The following is a 15134-nucleotide window of genomic DNA, read 5'->3' as shown; positions in this document are numbered from 1 at the left end:
AACAACTTACAATGAACCCATATGCATCTTTCTCGAGAGTACCATAGAAATAGGGAGGCATCATCATGGTAAACTAATCAAACATGTTCTGCTCCTCCCAGGTCATGACTGGTCCAGTAACTAGGCAAGGGGTGAAATAAGGTGTTGGTACCTCATTAATATAGGAAGCCACACCGGCAACAGGCTGGATGCCCGGAGTCTGACCTCAGCTCTGGTTTGTGACCCATTTGGTGTAGCCCGAAATGCTTCAGCCTTGGTCAAACCCTTAAGAAGACTCAAAATGTGCACCATGGCATATTGAAGCACTGGTGTAGTAATAATCTTTGGCGGAGCCTGGGCTGGCCCCATCTCCTCCTCAAATGGCTCGTCATGATGCTCTACCTCCGGCTCAGGCGATGGTGATCTAGCACGGGCAGGGCTGGCCACTGATGATCTACCCCTGTCCGGTGCTGCTCCATGGGCCCTGCCCCTGCCACGGCCTCTGCCTGTGCCTCGACTATGTGTCATGGCCTCAGCCGTAGGTACTGGCACCTCATCCCTAGCAGCTGTCGCACGTGTCCTCACTATCTGTGAGAGAATAGAATGGGAAACTAGATATCAATTTGAACCATCTAGATAACCATTTGAAAAAGGTAGGACGAAAGAAATGAAAGGATGAAAGTTTCTTAAATGTCCTACAACCTCTAGAAGATAGGTACGGACGTGTATGTACCAATCCGCATGACTCTACTAGACATTGCTCTTTTACTCCATAGACCGATTAACCTAGTGCTCTGATACCAACTTGTCACAACTCAATTCAAGAGTCATGATGGCGCCTACACTATCCCTCTCGGTAGGCGGACCATCCCTAAATTATACTCAATAATAAGAAAGGAAAATGCGAAATTTAAGTGCAACAATGTTATATAATAATCTTGATACTATAAATAAGTGCCAAAATGATAATCTAGTCTTTACAACCCCAAGATCTGGTCTAACTCATACAAGAGCTTCTAAATAGTATAAGTATGAAATACAAATAGAAACTGTGTGAAAGTCTAAATAAGCAGAAACAAAGATAGGAGGAAATCCAGGGCTGCAGAACTGTGTGATGGCTCACCCTGTAATCTCTAAACGAACCCCCTCGGGATCAGTCACGAGGCCGAACGCTCGAACAAGGATCAGAATATGCACCCACAGAAAAGATGCAGCAAGTGTAGTATGAGTACAACCATTAGTACTCGTAGGTATCATAGGTCGACAATGAAGGGAAAACAAATACAGGATATAAAGATTGAAGCCAATACTTAACATGTCAATTCGACTTAGCTTCACCACTAAGCCTAATCAATTAATAAACTGAGGAGTCAATACATGAACATATAAAGAAATAAGAGACAGATGGATATACGATACCATGAATGCAATGCAATAGCCAATATCAAACCTGGTACACACATGCTACGGGCTATGTCTCATAGTCATGACCAATGGGGGACTCGCGAGGTCTATATACCTGTCACTATACCACCCGAGGTCTTTTCCCTTCACACTATGATCACTCACTGTACCTCCAGACTATACCGCCGAACTGAAACACTCACTGTACCACCCAACTTTACCGTTAGATAGTGAGAACGACAACCTTACCCCAATCTGATTCTTATATCATCTTGTATCTTTCCTGTATCACAATTTATTCACATGTGCATATATAAATGGCGAATGAATGTAACAGCGTAACATATCATGCCAAATGTTATGTTAAATTATTTTACCCAGAGTCTATATAGTCATAACCCTAAATTTGATAGAAAACTAATCACAATTAGGCCTTCAATTTCATTAAATTATGGGAAAACCCTTAATCTCATATTAAGAATCATGAATTGAATTGGAAATTCAAGCTTAGGAATAGTTTACGCGTATATTAGACAATCTAAATCCAAAAGATCAAATCAAAAATCCTCTATCTTGGCATTCAATTTCATTCAAACCATTATCTTAAAAGATGGGGTTAACCCTAAGTTTCTACACATAAATCGTGTTTCAATCTATAAATAAATGGAAGAAATCATGAGGAAATGATGAAATAAGGTTAGAAACTTACCCCCAAGAAGAACTTTGAAGAGCTCTCTTGAAATCTCCCAAAATCGAAGTGTAAAGGTCAAAATATGTGAATTGGAAATAAAAATCGAACTGGGATATTTATCCCAAGTGTCCAGCGATTCTCACAAAAGCAGGACAATTTCCGCAAATGCGAGCCTCGCAAAAGCGAGGTTATTCTCACAAATGAGGATCAAGTCCATGAAAGTGGCCAAAATTTCGCAAATGCGAGCTTGGCCCAGCTCGCAAATGCGGCCCAAGTCTCACAAATGTTAGCCCATTCTCGCAAATGCAGACCTTGCATTTGCGAGCATCCATCTGCAAATGTGGCCGCACTAGAAACCAAATAATCTGCCAACCTCAAATTATCGATCTAACACCCGAAATTCATCTGAGACCCCCGCCCCCCAAATATAATCCAAATATGAATATCAATCCTAAAACACGCTATGAACTCACTTCCATACTCAAAATTTCCAAATGAGGTCGTCTTGACCTAGGGTTGACCAAGGTTAACTCCAAATCTTCCAAACTCAACTTCCCAACCAAGGATCTAAATCATACCCGAGCACCTCGGGACCTAAACCAAAAGCTCGACTAAGTCATAAATGACATTTTGAATCTAATGAAATTGACAAAACTTCAAAAATGACAAGAATATCCCCAGTGTCGACTTTGGTCAACTCTTTTCACTTCTACAACTTAGAATTCTCCTAAATCCTCAAAACCCACCCTATTGCCACGAGACATGTCACACATTCCCCCAAGTCATAAACTCAGAAAAGAGTCTAAGGAAATGGAAATTTGGTAAATTTTGCTACACCCGTGATACCATTCCACCACCATCAGAGCTTGAGACGGGAAATCCAGAGACACCCACTTTGTTACATTGTCCTAGGGGACTGAAGCTCATTTGGAGGCCTTTTGAATAAGCTAGACTCAGGAAGGTGCCTAGTGTGCCACAGGGAGCCCCTCAAACTTTTTGTCCTTGTATTTTCATTTTATGCATTGAGGACAATGCATGTTTTAAAAGTTGGGGGTGGGGGTGTTATGTATGTTTTTATGGATTGTTGGAAACTTTACAAGTTAGGTCGCATATATATATTTTTGTTTTATTGTTTTTGGATTAGTTCCCCTTGGTTTTCTTTGCCTAGTTGTTTTCCCAAGGTGTATGTTCAGTAACCATGTCCTAGCGATAGAGTAGTTTTGACTTGGTTGGTACTTGTATATAATTTATAGCATGTGTAGCTTATTTTTGGTTTTGATAACACCCTACAAAAAGCTGTTTTTTTTTTTAAGAGAGTAGCCATGCATTTGAATGATCATTTTGTGAAAGCATGCCTAATTTTGTGACTCTATGTCTACTTGTGTTTGAATCTTCCTGAGATTATAACCTTATATTAAATAGAGAGATACCAACGTAGTTGTTTATGTAGTTCTTGTGCATTGTTTGGTGAGGATTTGATTACTTTCTTGTGTTTGCATGTATCATCTAGAACTTTCCCTGTTGGTTTATCACTACAATTGCTTAGATGTGTTTGGTTGAGGAAATGATATTAGGCTTTTTTATGAGGAAATGATCCATCTTTTGAACCAATCCTTCCTTGAAGTGCTAAAACTGTGCGATTGAGGCTAAAAGCCTCGTCGGCTCATGTACGTTGATGTGGCATAGATGCCAATTATGATATAAAAGCATTGTCGTCCAATGGGACTAGTATGATGAATGAATAGATATATATGTTTAATTGTATGGTTCGCCTAGATGTAAGCATAAGTGTAAGTTAAGGGGCGTCTGGGTGGGATAGCACCGGGTGCTCGTCGCGGCCCTCTAGACGGGTCGTGACAAAAGTGGTATCAGAGCAGTTCAGTCCTGGGGTGTGTCAACGAGCCGTGACTAGTAGAGTCTTGGTTATGGGTGTGGTGCGCGCCACACTTATAAACAAGAATCTGCGGACATTTTAGGAATAAATGACCTTCTTTCTTCGTAAGAATCGTGCGATAGAGGTATGATGTAAGAAATTCTTGTTCCTTAATCGTGTGTTGTGTATTTCAGAAATGCCTGTAAAGAGAAAGGCTACAGCAGCCCAAAAGGGCAAGACGGTGGCAGAAAAGCGGGCTGAAAGAGCACCGCCACCGGTAGTAGAGGAAAGTGAGTCCCAGAGTGCGGCTCAATCCCAGTCCTCCCGTTCAGTGCCTATATTAGAGGAGCGTGAGGGAGCCTCAGCCCCAGCTCCAGCTCCTCCACTGGATGCTTCGGGCCAAGATGTGAAAGAGGCCATTAATTTGCTGACTCAATTGGTTGCGGCCCAGACTCAGAGGCAAAGTTCAGGGCAAGGTGATAGGGTTGTTAGTGCGAGAGCCCGTGATTTCATTACCTTGAACCCTCCGGAATTCTTTGGATCAAAGACGGAGGAGAACCCTCAGGATTTCATTGATGGTATGTTGAGGACGCTTCGATTGATACATGCTTCGGACACCGAATCGGTGGAGTTAGCGTCATATAGATTGAGAGATGTCTCGATCCAATGGTATACAGTCTGGATGGCTTCATGGGGAGCCAATGCACCTCCCCCGGTATGGCAAGAGTTTGTTGATGCTTTTCTCCAACATTACATGCCTCCAGAAGTTCGGCGAGCTAGAGCCGATAAGTTCTTAAATTTGAGGCAAGGTAGCATGAGTGCTCTATAGTATAGTCTCCGCTTCAATTCCTTGGCTAGGTATGCTTCGGCCATGGTAGCAGATATGGGTGACCGGGTACACCGATTTGTGAAAGGCCTAGGGCCACATTTGATGGATAGATGCTTGACTGCGTCCTTTCAGGACGGTATGGATATTGCGCACATTCAGGCCCATGCTCAGAACTTAGAAGAAAGCTTGCAACAGTAAAGAACTGAACGCGAGCAAGATAGGGGCCATAGTAAGAGGGCCAAATCTTCAGGTCCGATGAGTGAGTTTAGGGGCGGGCACAGGCAGCAGATGTCCAGGCACTCAGGATATCCTATGTTTCAAGCCAGAGATTCGATAGATCTACTCGTTCCGGGCCGAGTCAGAGTTATTCAGGGTCTAAGTTCAGAGATGATTCGGGTCAGGCAAGGCCACCCTCACTATAATGTTCCCAGTGTGGGAAGTTACATTGGGGTCGATGCCGGTCGGGTTCGGATGTTTGCTATTCATGTGGTCAACCAGGCCATATCATGCGTGATTGCCCCTCAATTCATGGTAGAGGTAGGACCCAGCCTTCAGGGTCGATAGCAGGATCTTCAGCATTTGTACGCCCTCTGGGGCCAGGTTCACATGCGCCAGTCGGCCATGGCATAGGTAGAGGGAGAGCTCCCAGTTCTAGCGGTCCTCAGCACCGTGTTTATGCTTTGGCTGGACGCCAAGATCTCGAGTCTTCTCCTGACGTGGTCACGGGTATATTATCGGTATTCTCTCATGATGTACATGCTTTGATTGATCCGGGCACTACATTATCATATGTTACTCCATATATTGCGGGTCGATTTAGGGTCGAACCAGAGTCGATCAAACCTTTTAAGGTGCCTACACCCGTGGGTGAATCGGTAATAGCTAGCCGGGTATATAGAAATTGTGTAATTATGATTTGTGATCGTCGTACCATGATCGATTTGCATGAGCTAGAAATGGTGGATTTTGATGTTATTATGGGCATGGATTGGTTGGCTTCTTGTTATGCCAATGTTGATTGTAGAACGAAAATGGTTCGTTTCTAATTTCCGGGAGAACCAGTTTTAGAATGGAAAGGGAATACGACGTCACCAAAAGGTAGGTTTATTTCCTATCTAAAGGCAAGAAAAATGATCACAAAAGGTTGAATTTATCATCTAGTTCGGGTTCAAGATGTAGAAGCTGAATCACCGACTCTTCAGTTAGTTACCGTAGTAAACGAATTTCCGGATGTGTTCCCGGAAGAGCTTCTAGGCCTTCCTCCCGAGCGGGAGATTGATTTTGCTATTGATGTGTTGCCGGTCACTAAGCCGATATCTATTCCTCCTTATAGAATGGCTCCCGCAGAATTGAAAGAGTTGAAGGAGCAATTGAAAGACCTGCTTGATAAATGCTTCATTAGGCCTAGTTCATCCCCCTGGGGAGCACCCGTATTGTTTGTCCGAAAGAAAGATGGCTCCTTGAGAATGTGCATTGATTATCGGCAATTGAACAAGGTGACGATTAAGAATAAATATCCTCTTCCGAGGATTGATGACTTATTTGATCAATTGAAAGGTGCCAAGTGGTTTTCAATGATTGATTTGAGGTCCGGGTATCATCAAGTGAGATTTAGGGAGAAAGATATCCCTAAGATGGCCTTTAGAACAAGGTATGTTCATTTTTAGTTCCGAGTGATGTCATTTGGGCTAACTAATGCGCCCGCGGCATTTATGGATCTGATGTATAATGTGTTCAGGCCTTTTCTGGATTTATTTGTGATCGTATTTATCGACGACATCTTGGTATATTCTAGATCCGAGGCAGAACATGCGGATCATTTGCGTACCGTCCTTGGAGTTCTTCGGACTCGAGAGTTGTTTGCAAAGTTTTCCAAATGCGATTTTTGGTTGAACTCAGTGGCATTTCTGGGGCATATCGTTGCAGCCGATGGTATTCGAGTAGATAGCCAAAAGATTGAGGCTGTGAAGACTTGGCCACGGCCCATGACTCCTACGGAGGTTCGTAGCTTTCTGGGCTTAGCAGGTTATTACAAGAGGTTTATTGAAGGTTTTTCTTCTATCTCGGCACCACTCACAAAGTTGACCCAGAAATCAGCAAAGTTTCAATGGACAGATGCTTGTGAACGTAGCTTCCAAGAGTTGAAAAGTAGGTTGACTTCTGCCCGAGTCTTGACGCTTCCAGAGGGATTGGAAGGATATGTTATTTTTTGCAATGTTTCTGGGATTGGGTTAGGTTTTGTATTGATGCAACATGGTAAAGTGATTGCGTATGCATCAAGGCAATTGCAGAAACATGAGCGGAATTATCCAACCCATGATTTAGAATTGGCCGCAGTGGTTCATGCGTTAAAGATATGGTGAAATTATTTATATGGTGTCTATGTGGATATTTATACAGATCATAAGAGTCTACAGTATATCTTCAAGCAGAAAGAGCTGAATTTACGGCAACAATGATGGTTGGAATTGCTAAAAGATTATGATGTTGATATCTTGTATCATCCCGGAAAGGCAAATGTTGTAGCTGATGCTCTTAGCCGCAGATCGATGGGAAGTTTATGTGACGTACGACCAGAGAAGAGGGGAATGGCCCATGAGCTCCAGCAGTTAGCTAGCCTAGGAGTTCGAGTGGTGGACTCAGGTAGCAGGGGAGCTACTATTCAGAATTCAACAGTCTCATCGTTAGTAGTAGAAGTGAAAGAGAGACAATACGAAGATTCCATGCTAATGCAGTACAGAGATACACTCCCCCAGAAAGAGGAGTCATCATTTGATATTTCAGGAGACAGAGTTCTCCGCTGCAGGTTATGTGTTCCCGATGTGGCAGACTTACGCCACCAAATAATAAGGGAAGCCCATTGTACCCGCTACTCTATTCACCCCAGAGCGACGAAAATGTATCATGACCTTAAGTCTATATATTGGTGGAATGGAATGAAGAAAGATATAGCGGAATTCGTAGCTCAATGTCCAAATTGCCAGCAAGTGAAAATCGAGCACCAAAAGCCGGGTGGATTGTTGCAAGCTATAGAAATCCCAACTTGGAAATGGAAAGTGATTAACATGGACTTCATTTCAGGCTTACCCCATTCTCGACGTAAGTATGATTCCATATGGGTGATTGTGGATAGACTCACAAAGTCAGCTCATTTCTTACGGGTCAGAACGACGTATGTGACAGAAGATTATGCAAAGCTTTATCTTAAAGAGATAGTAAGACTCCATGGTATTCCAGTATCTATCATCTCAGACAGAGGAACTCAGTTTACAGCTAACTTTTAGAAGTCTTTCCAAGAGGGTCTAGGGACCCAAGTGAACCTTAGTACGGCATTTCACCCGCAGACTGATGGACAAGCCGAGCATACCATTCAGACTCTTGAAGATATGTTGCGGGCATGTATGATAGATTTTGGAGGAAATTGGGATGATCATTTGCCACTCATTGAATTTTCTTACAATAACAGTTATCATTCTAGCATTCAAATGGCACCGTATGAAGCTTTATATGGGCGAAAGTGTAGGTCCCTAATTGGGTGGTTTGAAACAGGAGAGACTAAATTGATAGGGCCAGACTTGGTCCAGCAAGCCATAGAGAAAGTCAAGCTCATACAAGATCGGTTATTAGCAGCCCAAAGTCGTCAAAAGTCCTATGCAGATAATCGCCGAAGAGATTTAGAGTTCCAAGTTAAAGATTGGGTATTCTTGAAAGTGTCACTGATGAAAGGTGTAATGAGATTTGGCAAAAAGGGGAACCTTAGTCCCCGGTACATTGGGCCTTATGAGATGGTGCGCAAAGTGGGAAAAGTGGCCTATGAATTAGATCTGCCTCCGGATTTGGAGTCAGTCCATCCAGTTTTCCATGTCTCGATGCTTCGGAAATGTGTAGGAGATCCTACTAAGATTGTGCCAATAAATGATGTACAAGTGACGGATAAGTTAACTTATGAGGAAGTGTCCATTGCCATACTAGATAGGCAAGTACGGAGTCTCAGAAACAAAGAAGTGGCCTCAGTTAAGGTTCTATGGGGAAGCAGTAAACGAGAGGAAATTACATGGGAAGCGGAAGAATGTATGCGATCCAGATACCCGCATTTATTTCAGCCCGTGGAAGAAATTCAAGATGAGACGTCAAGATTTTAAGGTATGTATGTTTCCTTTTATGCTTTTTGGGTCGTGTGTGGCCAAATTTGTATGCTATTGTGTTGTGGCCCTGTGAGGCATCGATATTATGGGTTGTTGTGACAAGATGGTAGTGCCATATTATAGGGGAGACTCTGGCGAAATTTTTATAGAACCCCCGAAGACTTTAACATTCGAGGACGAATGTTCTTAAGGGGGGAAGAATGTTACACCTCGGAAAAATCCTCCGTTGTTGTCCAAGTGAATGGACCCGCGAGGAGTACGAGTATCCGATGTTTTCATGAGTAAGAAATAGCATTTGACAACCCTAAGTAAGATTCCGAAGGCAATTGCAATAAGAGATAGGTTATGCTCCATAATGAATAATTATAGGTTTTGGAAATGTGAAAAGTTGCAGGTTTGCATTCTGGCCAGTTGGTCGTAAAGTGAAATACGGACCGTAAAGTGGTATACGGTCCGTAAACTGCCATATCGTATTTTGACTTCCAAAACTTCAACTTTCTGCCAAATGATCAAATGGTTAAATACGACCTGAAATACGGACTGTAAAGTGGTTTGCGGCCCGTAAATCGTGATCGTAAATCACCATGTTTCAGCCTGAGTTTCTGGTTCTGATATGATTAAATACGACCACGAAGGACGGTCCGTAAACTGGAATATGGACCGTAAACCAAGTTTACGACCACTATGCACTTCAAATCAGATTTTTAAGTCATTAAATAAGGGGACCAAGGCTTATTTCATTTCAGTTCTACATCACACCCCTTCTCTCTAGAACATCTCTCTACATATATTCCATAAGAACTCAAGGATATTTGGTGATCAACAACATAAATCAAGGGAATCAATTGTAAGAAAACCATCAAGATCATCCAAGGTCAAGGAATCCAAATGGAGATAAACTAGGGTTTTGCTCAAAGTGGAGTATTATCAACTAAAGCTTGTTCCTACAACATTTAAGGTAAGATTCATGATATTTCTATGTTGTTTAAGGTAGTTAATAGTTGAAATACTTGGATTGTAGAAGAGTATAGAAAAATGAGTCATGAATATGGAATAGTGTCATTTTGGGAAATAGTATGAATTGAGCTATGGGTCTTGATGTATTGTGATGTAAATACGATATAAATGATGTTGGGAACATGAGATGAACAATATATGTAAATGGACGTCGTGTGTGTTATGACCATGGTTATGGATGAATTGAATGTAAGTCTAGAAATATATGCTAGCTTTCGGAGTTGAGATACGTTATGGAGGAGATGCTGTCCGATTTTCTGTAGCTTTAGTCATATATGCTAGCTATCGATTCCAATGATAATATGACTTCGATGAAGGTAGAAACGCTAGCATTGGAGGAGGACGCGCAAGTGTAGAATAGTGCAATGGAAAGGTATGTAAGGCTAACCCTTTTTTCATAAGGCATGGTTCTTTGGCCTAACATCTAAATCTTCTGTAAGAGTATGATATCCTTCAATTGATTTGATCTTCCGAGCTAGCAAGCTCATGATTCTTGATACGCTACAATTGTACTAATGTCCTCATATAACGAGTACGCCTATAAAGATGGATGTGACGAATGAAAATGATAGTGATAATGATATCGACGACAATAATGATGAAGATGATGATAATGACATTGATAATAATGAAGCTTATGAGCTATTATGTATATGTATCTATGAGTGACTATTATAGAGCCCCGAGCTTATGAGGCCGGGTATGATATGTAAATAAGTATGTACACAATTACGAAACGCGCGCACACCTCTGCAGATGGTACGGATAACCCTGACGCCTTGGTAGGGCCAGGTAGATGTAACCCTGAAGCCTCGGTAGGGCCAGGTATGAGTAACCTTGAGCCTTGGTTGGCTAAGTATGTATGAAACATCGATCCTACGTGGTCGGGTATGCTATGTAAATGCTTTGTATATGATATGATTATGTATATGACGTGAATATAAATATGATATGACTATGTATATGAATGTGAATAAGGGCATGTATACGAATCCGAGCACAAATATGGTACGGGTACTATTATGGAATATGGATAATGATGTATGTACACAAATACGTATTATCAACGGAAAGTTCCTATGAAAGACAAGTAAGTGCATATGACGATGATATTGCCATCTCCCATTCTATGCTATTTCTTGTGTTGCTATTTATGCTTCTATATTGATATTGATCATGCTTTACATACTCAGTACATTCTTCGTACTGACGTCCTTTTGTTTGTGGATGCTGCATCATGCCCGCAGGTGCACAGGGAGACAGGCTTGATCCATAGCTGCTTTCTCAGAGATTACATAGCAGAGCTCCATTTCATCCGAAGCAATAGCTTTTGGGTACTTATTCTTTTGTGTACATAATTATGGGCATAGCGGGGTCCTGTCCCGCTCATGTGATATGTTATACTCTTCTTAGAGGCTCGTAGTCACGTGTATATGGTTAGATATGTCTGGCCTTGTCGGCCTATATTTTGTATATCATTTTGATAGCCTCGTCGGCTCATGTACGTTGATGTGGCATAGATGCCTATTATGATATAAAGGCATTGTCGTCCAATGGGACTAGTATGATGAATGAATAGATATATATGTTTAATTGTATGGTTCACCTAGATGTAAGCATAAGTGTAAGTTAAGGGGTGCCTGGGTGGGCTAGCACCGGGTGCTCGTCGCGGCCCTCTAGACGGGTCGTGACAGATAGCTTATATGATTCTATACAATTGCAACCCCCATCTTAGCTTTAGGTTCATCCTTATTCTTGACTAGTGTCACGAAATTGTCTTACCCAAGTTTACACCCTATTATTTTCTTCACCACCACCTCTCGCTTTCAATTTCTTATTTAAATCCATCTTATTGCGTTTACCTCACGATGCGGCCTTAATTCCTTCGTGTTTGAGTACTCTAAGCTTGGAATTCTTGTATCACCCACACACTTTCTCTTCTAAACGATCATACATATTTTTTCCTCTTCATTGTAGGTCGCTACCGTTAAGTATTCACACGCTTTCAAATAGTTCGTCTCCATTTCAATCCTCTTCTATTGTTAACTCCGCATCCTTCCATTGGTAAGACATTAACAAATTCTGAGTCAATTATTTTTGCCTCCAAGGCTTTCCCTGTATAATGCTTCCCCAATCGTTATGCGACATTAGAACTTCGCATCCATGTGTCTTGCTTGCGGTGGCTATTCTACTTGACTTCCTGTCTTAGTCCATCATTCACTACTCCCTCTAATCCAAATCTTACTCTCATCACTTGTATCTCCTCACTATGAAATCATTCGCATGAGCTCTTATTGTATGGAAATACCATTTTATCCTTGTCTATCTTACGCTTGGACTGAAGCCGCAATGCTCACATGATGTATCTTCTTGAGGCTAATGTCGTTCTTCTGTCATATACCCATCCTTTAACTCTACCTCATAACCCACCTTATTTTTGTACAACTGCCATGTTGAATTCTCTGCCTGTCTTCCATTCTATGGCCCATATCTTGCATTATCTCATTTTACGCCTCCAACGGCCACGTTGCCTCGAAAAATCAAAGACTACTTCTTTGGTGGTCTCTTTGGTTACCATTTTGTTGCCATGGCTATTAAACCATGAAGGAATTGTCCTAACCTCAATGTTCCTTTAATTACTTCTATCAATACCCATAGACCTTCTTGTATGTTTACCATTTCCATTGATGTAGCACATAAACGCTATATACTCCGTATGCCAAATCATACCCAAGCTCGCTCTCTTTTGGCTCACCTTTCCTCAATAACCTCTCCCTGGGAACTTCACCGTGTAACTCGCTGGGGATGCAATTCCATTTGTTGCTATCCTGACATACGTATAAAGTCAGTCCATTGATCATTCACAACCAAACCTTTTTCCTCCTTTCGTCTTAACCATCATCCTTTCCTCAAATGATTTCATTCATAGGACAATAACCCTAAACCTATTTCAGAGTACCATCTGCTTCTCTTTCCTTCCTTCTCTTTTCTCTCAAAACACCATCTTTTGATAAAACTGTAACTTAAGGTTCAACATCAATCCCTCTACACTCTTCTCCGATCAGTTCACACTGCTATAGGAGTATTGTACTCTGTTATCCCAACGTATTAATAATGGGGTAACACATGGTCCTTTTAGAATTCTTTGTATAGATGTCGTGTAAACTCGCTCTTAATGCGTAAGATACCTTACTCAACAAAGGATCTTATATTCCTCATCATAGTTTAATTAGACACACAGTTCTCACAGCCTGATGCAAAATTTCAATCACTTCACGATACCTATTAACATTCCCACTTAGTGTTAAAAGATCCGTAGGGTTTGATTTTTTCCGCCCTTTGCTTATCGGGTTTCTGCTCTAGTAGACCTTTCTTCTATTTGCCTCATTTTTGCCCTTCTTTCTCTGTTTCCAACATGTCTCTTTTTTTTTTTGTACTACACACATCACACATATCAGCTATTCGTCATTTATCGTTCTTTTGTTTTGTTGATCAACCTTATCTTTGTTTCGACTCCCTTTATATCAGTAATAACAAACTCCTGTCATGTAACTGTTCGAGTAAATTCTTGGATATATAACCTGAACTATAACACAGAATACAACTGCGGTCATAAGGTTACCCAATTGCTAGGCAAAGAGCTTTTGTGAACATATCTCATTTACTCTCTTTTCTCGAGGTCTCACCGAGGTAAATAAGGCTAGCTTATAGTGACATGAAAGTTCTCCTCACACTATAACCATCAGGTGAAGCCTAGCCTGATTCGGCGTATCATGAGTCGGCTTATACATATACATCAAGTTTATCTCATAACTTAATGTTCCCCAAAAAGAAGAGAGCTAGCCAAATTTTCTAACTTACGACTTCTTCTAGAGTGCTTATCCCTTTAATTCTCCTTAGGGTAAAAAACTTCTTTCTATTCCAAGCACATCACTTTCCCCTTCTCATGTTCCTTATTCCATCCTAACCTATTCATCATTCCCTCAGCATAATACGTACTTACTATGTTTATCCCGCATTTAACTACTAACTCCGTCCTTAATCACTCGTTGCTAGGCCCTTTTTCTTGCTTCTCGCAACAATCCTGCCTACAGTTCCCACAACTTCCTTTAGAATCCTGGAAGAATTTTGGCAGAGTTCCCTTTACAAACATAACAATCCCGAACCTGCACACAGCCCAGAAAACACATCCCATGTGCTAAAGGCCACATATAGAAACACATATAATATACAGCTCAGCAGCACAAGGCTGACTACTATAAAAGAATTTAAGTAATAGGGCTTCTCTCATAAGTTGTACCTACACACTCTTCCCATAATTCCGTTGTACATCTTATGTCAGTCAACTCTCTCTTCATGGAGGTTTACTTACTCATAAATCATAATTCTGGCTATCACTGGGTCACTAACGGGCATAGACATCTCAAAATGTTTAATTGGCTCAGGTTTCACCACAATACGGTCGGCAACATCTGGAGTAATAGATGTAACGAAGTAAACTCTGAATCAATGCATATGTGTCATAAGAGGACACAAATAATATACCTGTGATAGCATCAGGGGAGGACTCAAGATCATGGGGTCCCGTTAGTGCATAAGAACGGTGCTGACAACCACTCGAACCGGATGCTCCTCCTCTACCTCTGCCATAGCCTGTCGGTGTCTGCAAGCTTTGCCTCGGAGGGTATACCGATAATGAAGCATCAACTGCTAATCCCATAGGCCGAACCTTATCTTCACCACGTAGGGATAGACAGTCACGCTTGAAATAGTCTGGCCGAGCGCAAGCACAACAAACATTCAAACCCAAGCGGCACGGTCCGGAATGTAGTCTACCAAACTGAGTACATGGTGGTACGGGTAATCTCATCTGGCTTGAATCACGCCTGCTCTGGGAACTTGAAACTCTAAAACTCTGAACTGGCCCCAAGCAAGCAGATCTATCAACCCTGGGTCCAAGAAGATGTGGAGGCGCACTAGCTATTGAACGAGCTGAGTGCCTAGAGAATTACTGCCTCAGAGCGCCCTTACTCTCATGGTCAAACATTGAAGACCTGACTCTCTTCCTCCAACTCCTGTTACTATGGCCCGCATCCTGCCGCTGAGCTTGAGCGGCTACTAACTGGGTCAGCAAAAGGATAGGCTGTCTCATCTCCTGGCCTGAGGCATCTAGTAGAGGAACTGGGGGTGCTGGAG

The sequence above is a fragment of the Lycium barbarum genome, chromosome 1 (genome assembly GCF_019175385.1).
Source record: "Lycium barbarum isolate Lr01 chromosome 1, ASM1917538v2, whole genome shotgun sequence".
Lineage (NCBI taxonomy): Eukaryota > Viridiplantae > Streptophyta > Magnoliopsida > Solanales > Solanaceae > Lycium > Lycium barbarum.
This window is presented reverse-complemented; position numbering follows the sequence as displayed.